Source organism: Pleurodeles waltl, chromosome 4_2, assembly GCF_031143425.1.
Source record: "Pleurodeles waltl isolate 20211129_DDA chromosome 4_2, aPleWal1.hap1.20221129, whole genome shotgun sequence".
In the NCBI taxonomy this organism is placed as follows: Eukaryota; Metazoa; Chordata; class Amphibia; order Caudata; family Salamandridae; genus Pleurodeles; species Pleurodeles waltl.
Window position 1 is genome coordinate 143,418,739 of NC_090443.1, and position 7,428 is coordinate 143,426,166.

A 7,428-nucleotide genomic window follows, 5' to 3' on the forward strand; every position below is an offset into this window, starting at 1 on the left:
GCACGGTTAGACTTCTTGTCCTTCGTTTGGCGAGGGGGGTTGTGTAGGAAAGTACCCTCTTTCTTGGCATGGTTACCCCCATTTTCTGCCTGCTGTCAGTATGTTTGACTGTGTTTGACTAAGTCTACTGGGTTCCTGCTAACCAGGACCCCAGTAGTTTTGCTCTCTTCACTAAATTGTACCTTTTTCTTCCCACAATTGGCAAATTGGTCCCCTCATGTAAGTCCCTAGTATATGGTACCTAGGTACCCAGGGCATTGAAGTTCCAGAGGATCCCTATGGGCTGCAGCAGTTATTATGCCATCCATAGGGAGCCCATGCAAAGGGTTCTGCAGGCCTGCCATTGCAGCCAGTGTGAAACAGGTGCATGCACCCATTTTCACTACAGGTCACTACACCAGGTGGAAGGTCTTCTCAGCCCAGAGGGCAGTGTGCAGGTACCTGTGTGTGTGAGGGCATCCCTGTACTAGCAGAGGTGCCCCCACAAACTCCAAGTCCATTTTCCTGGACTTTCTGGGTGTGGGAACGCTATTTTACTTGTGTAGTGGACATAGGTCACTACCTATGTCCAGCTACATAATGGTAACTCCACACCCAGGCATGTTTGGTATCAAACATATCAGAATCATAACCCAGTACTGTTGCAAGTATTGGAAGTATGATTCCATGCACTCTGGGTGCTCCTTAGAGGACCCCCAGCATCGCTACCACCAGTCTTACAGGGTTTTCCGGGCAGCCCAGCTGCTGCCACCCCACAGACAGGTTTCTGCCCTCCTGCTGCTTGATCTCATCAAGTCCAGGAAGGCAGAACAAAGGAGTTCGTTTGGGAGAGGGGGGTAACACCCTCTCCCTTTAGAAATAGGTGTGACTGGCTTGGGAGGGGTAGCCTCCCCAAGCCATTGGTTTGCTTTGAAGGGCACATTTGGTGCCCTCCAGGCATAAACCAGTCTACACCAATTCAGGGACCCCCAGTCCCTGCTCTGGTGCAAACTGGACAATCACTCCCTTGTCCATCACCACCCCAGGGGTGGGGCTCAGAGCTCCTCCAGTGGGTCCCTGGGTTCTGCCATCTTGATTTCAAGGTTGCCAGGGAACTCTGGGAGCATCTGAGTGGCCAGGCCAGGCAGGTGATGCCAGAGTGCCCCCTGATAGGTGCTTACCTGGTTAGGTGACCAATCCCCCTTTCAAGGCTATTTAGGGTCTCTCTCTTGGGTGTCCTCAGATTCGGCTTGCAAGATTCCAGCAGGACTCCTCTGCAACCTCTGCTTCAACTTCTGGCCTCCTAAACCGCGACTGGAACCTCCAGGACCTGACAAGCTGCTTCCAAAAAGAAAGGACACTTCAACAACATTGTTTCCAGGGCTCCTGCCAGCTTTGCAACAGTTCCCTTGCTGTACATCCTCAGAAGACTGCAACTCTTCAGCCTGCACATGAAGAATTAGGAATCTCCCTTGGACTGAAGGACTCACTCTCCTGCAACCGCTGACACCCACAACAAGCGATGACTGGCTGCGTGGATCCCCTCTCCTGCTGAGCTGTGTGGATATTGCATCACGGGTGGTGGTCCGCAGTAGTCCCCTTGGTTCTCTCTGCAAGCTTTCCAACTTTGGTGGAGGTAAGCCCTTGCTTTCCCACGCACGGCAGTACCCTCGTGCAACACGTCTCTTGCAGCTGCCAAGGCTTGTTTGCATCTACTCCAAGGGATCTTCAGGCCCAGTGTAGCTCCAGCCCCCAGCACTCCATCCTGCAAAGCACAGCCTCCTGCATGGTTGGCCTGCGGCGTGGGATCCTCTTTTGTAGTGCTGCATGGGCTCCTTCTGTGACTCCTGTGTCCCTCTCTTGTGGGACTCCTGTGGGTGCTGCCTCTGCTTCTGTGGACTCTCTGTGATGCTGAGGGTCCCCTGTAACTCCCCCTCCTGGGTTGAGTCCTCTTGGGCCTGGCTGGTCCCCGGCAGCACCTCTTTTCTGCTAACTGCAAGTTTGCTTTTGCCAAGTCTTGTTGGTGAAAATCCTGAACCAACACCCGTCTGCAATCTTCCTTCCGGCGTGGTACATCTTCTGCATCCATCAGGAACTCTTCTCCGGCTCCAGTGCTGACCTGTTCTTCAGTACTGTCGACCAACTCCTGCATCCACAACTGGGTGGGGAGTACCTTCTACTCCTCCTGGACTCCAATGTGACTCTTGGACTTGGTCCCCTCCCTCCACAGGTCTTCTTTCTTCAGGAATCCACCACTGGTTTTCTTGCAGTCTGCTCTGGGTGTCTTATTTTTCTTCTTTTCCTCCTGTTGGGTGGTTTGGGGAACATCCAGTGTTTTACTCCTGCATTCCTGGTCGCTGGGGGGTACGGTGTTACTTATCTCTGTGGTTTTCTAGTACTCCCAGCTCCCCTCCACACATCTTACTTACCTAGGTGTGGGTACCTTGTTCATATTCCATGTTTTTAGTATATGGTTTGTGCTCCCTCTAGGGTCACTATTGGTTATTACTGTTTTTCTAAATACCTATTTCTGATTGCTAGTGTTTATATTTACTGTATTACTTACCTCCTAAGGGTGGGTCACCTGTCTAGTATTTTGTGGTGATTTGTGCCAAAAAATAAAGTACCTTTATTTTTGTACAATTTAGTGTTTTCTTTCATGTGTGTAAGTGCTGTATGACTACAGTGGTTTTAAATGAGCTTTGCATGTCTCCTAGATAAGCCTTGGCTGCACATCCACAGCTACCTCTAGAGAGCCTGGCTTCTACACACTGCCTACACTTCCCTTAGAGGGGATACCTGGCATAAGGTGTAACTACCATAGGTACCCACCATACACCAGGCCAGCTTCCTACGTTGTGGTTACATTATTTTTCTAGTTGGTCCCTTTCCTGAATTAGCAGTATAAGTAATTTTATCAACACTGTGGATAGACAGGCGTACCACAAAGAAAATAGCTTTTTGGACATTGTCAGTGTAAAGACGTGGTAATATTAACTTTCTACATGTCCCACTTTTAAATACCATGAACCATATCTTGTGGGATACCAGGCGTACATAGGGGTCATTCACTAATATTTAAGAGGGAGTTTTATCTGTCAAAAAGGATTACATGGGGGTAGGCCTGAAGCCATGATTGTATTTGTTACACTAGTAGATGGCACAGTAAGTACTGCAGTCCACAGCTGACAGTTAGCTTTTCATGCCATGGGTGTATCTCCGCACCTTGTACTATTCCTTATAGAAAAGTTAAAAACTCTAATCAGAGGTCAGTCAATTTCGCCATTTTATAGGAGTCAAAGCACATACACCGGACACTGAACAGCAGCATCCTTGTGTGCAGAGTCTAAAAACTGGCCATAAAATATTATCCAGCTAAAGTAAAAAAAATAGTGGTACCCACGCAGACCTGGAAGATTTCCTACAGTGGTAACGCCATGTTCCATGGCCTTCCAAACTCTATACTGGCAAACCTTATGGTTATTCTGTGCACTGCAGCACATCTCATTCAGGGCCTGAAGAAACAGGATGACATCACCCACATCCTGATAGAACTTCATTGGTTTTCCTTGCCGGCTCACACAATAAAAAACAAATAAACAAAAAGGCATTTACAAAGCCATCATGATCAGCACATTTTCTTATGTTGCAGACAAGCTCACCATCACTGGTAGTTCTCGGTACACCCACAGCCAGGAAGCCATCAGATTGCATTATAAGAAGTATAAAAACAAAAAACAAGGAAGCAGGCCCTTTTTTATCTATGCACCTAGGATCTGGAACAACATCCCAGTTCCTATCAGGACCACCACAATGCTGCTCCAATTTAACAAAGAGTTGAAGACTCACCTCTTTAAAGAACACTACATCATAATGCATTCACTATAATAGGAAGGAACAAGGCTAACCAACCTGTGACTCATACCTCCCAAAAGGCTATGCATTATTTGTGATTTGTTGTAATGCCAGAAATGTGATTTACCACTAATCCCACAAAAGCAATTACATTTAGGCAATTTTAGGGTAGACAGTGTATGTGGAATATTTGAGATACATCTCTTGTTGTTCACCCTTAAAATATAGACAGATACTGTGTTATTTTAATTTGGAGTTTATTATAGGAGCTTCTCCTATAGTACATATGCCTTGTGCAAAAACACACACGAGGACAAGGAACAGCGACCACGTTTTCGCCCCATGGTCGGTGTGCAGGCCTGAGGCTTTTCCAAGGCTGTACAGGGGTTAGTTTTAGTTACATGGACACAAAAATGATATACTTATGACACAGAGGCAACAAAAAGAGAGAACATGTTGCACAAAAATAATAGCAGTCCACATAAAATCAACAAAAGATTTATCTTGAATATTCCGCATACCCCTACCGTGCCTAGCCTACAACTGCCTAAATGTACAATGCATTAACTGTCCACAACCCAGGTATCTCTCCTTTCATTCGCTGAGCTCTGTGACCCTGGGAGGTGCTCTGCTACATTTTGGTTAGGTTTGTGCTATAGAAATATCATATACATAGAATAAATAAACAAGGGCCAGTTGTATCACCCATTTTTGCATTCGCAAATGGTGCGAATGGCCGTTTGCAAATGCAAAAATGCCTTTCAGTATTTATGAAAGGCATTTCCAATGCAAATTTAAGGAATCGCTAAAATAGCGAGTTGCGATTCTCTAAAAAGAAATCGCAAATAAGGAATCTTATTTGCAATTTCTAAACCACAAGTAACAAGCAATTCCTTAATGCGAATTGGGCATTAAGGAATCGCTATTACCACCAAGTTGAACTTGGTGGTAACCATGTGCAAATTTTAAAAATACATTTAAAATGCATTTTTAAAATTGACATGTAACGCACTCATGCCCCTTTGGCATGTGTGCGCCTTACATGTCCTTAAAAACAATCTTGGAGTGCAGCAGAGGGGGCCTTAGGCATTTCCCTGGGTTTTGCATTTCCCAAATTTGCGAATTCCAGTTAGGAATTCGCAATTTGGGAAATTGCACAAAAATCACAAATATGGGCCTACAGGCCCACAGGTGAGAATGGGGCCGGTATCGCAATTTGCGATTCGGTAATAGCATTTGTGATTTTTAAGAAATAGCTATTACCGAATTGCAAATATGATACATAGCATTTTGCGATTCAGAAATAGCGATTTCTTAAAAATCGCTATTACCGAATCGCAAAAGGCTTTTTTGATACATGTGGCCCCAAGTTCCTTGTCGAGTAGAAGGAGAAATTGACTACATGTATAAAACAATCTTTACACTGATATATTTAAAATGCCAAATATTTGTAGGCAGTTTACATCTTGTGTATACCAGGAACTTTTTCAATGGCATCTGATACAGAGGTCACTGCAACCCCGAACTACCTCAATGTCATCAGATGCAGAGGCCTCTGCAACTGGGTCTGCACTGTGCTTCTCGTGCATAGATTTGTAGCATTTGACAGTCTCGTTCATCTTGAATGCCTTTCTTTAGAGGGAGGTTGTCCATGATTGTGTTCATAGCCAATGACTTGTGCAGTCCAGTATTTGGTTGTGTGTTTTTTCCTTTTCTTACCCAGTTTCAGGTGCATCAAAGAAGAAAGTCATTCGTTGATACATTGTTATAAGATTTATATGGTATAGCAGCATGTTTTTTAATCTGCATGGCGCATAGTTTGATTTCCACCTAACCAAATTACTTCCTTTGATGCACCTGGGATGTGTAGTCCAGGAATATCATCACTTTCAATGATTCAAGGTTAATGTCTGTTTGTTGTTTGTTGTTCTCAAGCTAGTGTCTTGGTTTAAATAGCCAAGACTACTTGGGCCCATATTTATACTTTTTAGCGCCGTATTTGCGCCGCATTTACCAAATACAATTGTATTTTGTAAGTTTTCGCCGGTTTTGCGTCACAAAATGGCGCAAATGTGGCGCTAAAGAAGTATAAATATGGGCCTTGGTATTATGCGATAAGGGTGCGCTCCAGTTTGGGTTTGTTTTGTCTATGGCCAAAGGGTCGCTTTCAGACACAAAACATGCTGAAATCTTGTCTTCGAACTCCGGTTCAAACCAGTCAGTGAAGAATTGTTCAAGAAGTTGGCCCTCCAAACCCACAGGGATATCACCTGACAGTTTTGGTTGTCTCCTTCATCTTGAATGCCTTTCTTTAGGGAGACGTTGCAATTGATTGTGTTCAGCGCATGTATGTTTGTGCAGTCCAGAGCCGGCGGTGTGTGTTTTAATTTCCTCCACAGTTCCAGGCGTTCTCGAGCTTATCTAAATTGCTATAAGCTTTTTAGGTTAGAGCAGCACATTTGTGACCTGCATGCTGCGTAGTTTGCTTTTGACTTTTACAAATTGCTTCTTTGTTGATGCACTTTGAATGCGTGTTCTGGGAATATCCAGATTATTGAGGATTGAAGATGAATATCAGTTTTGTTCTATACCGTTTCCATGATGGTGTGTCAGTGCAAAAAATTCAGACAGTCTGCGCATGAGCGGGCGACTCCGGGTTGAGCTCTTTTGCCAAGGCACAATGAGCCCTCTTCATCACAAACATAGTGAAAGCTTCTCCTCAGGAACGCAAGTTCAAAGACTCGGTAAATAATTATTTTGGGAGGAGTGGCTTCCAGTGCTCTGGAATCCCAACCAAGTGAAGACTATTTCTTCTGGGTCCACTCTCTGTGCCTTTGGCCCACATCTCAAACAGTGCTGTTTGTGGTGTTGGGGCAGATCAGTCCTGAAGATCTTCAGCTGTGATTAGATACGATCTTATACCTCTGACATTCCCGCAACCACTGTGCAGGGGGGGCCGAAGAGACGCTTCCACCACACCCCTGTCTAGCCTCTCCTCAAGCCACTCTAACATGCCCAGATTTCCTGCAGAATGGCAGCCAGCGGGACCAAGGCCCCTCGAACAAGAATGCCACTCCACCAGAACTTTATCTGGGCCAAGCACACACCAGGCAAGGGCAGCCTCACAGGCCGTCTTTCTAATAACTTCTAAATTGTCCAGGAAGGGTGATAGGGAAGAGGACAGTGGAAAGGAAAGGGAGTATGTTCTGTATTCCTTCCTCCTTTCCTTGGTATGACACTCCTCCTTCCAACCGGGCTGCTGAAATCAACACTACGATCTACTGTGCAATGCAGAATCTGCTCCTGAGTCTCACTTGGTAGTGGTAGGCAAAGCACATCTCTAGTTATTTTCAGGCTGCGGTCTGGTCCAGTCACAGGCAGGACCACTGTCAAGGCAATAGCCGCCCCGTGTGGTGGCACACCATCCTTTACATTGTACAGAGCATTAATATTTTCATTACTGCAGGCTACACCTCTCAACTTCAAGGTCAGAACTGGAAACGGTGACATTAGAACTAGACCCCCCACAGAAGCCCCGCTAGCTGGCGACAGCTGCCAGCTGTTTTGACCCCTCAATATGTGGGTCCTGACAGG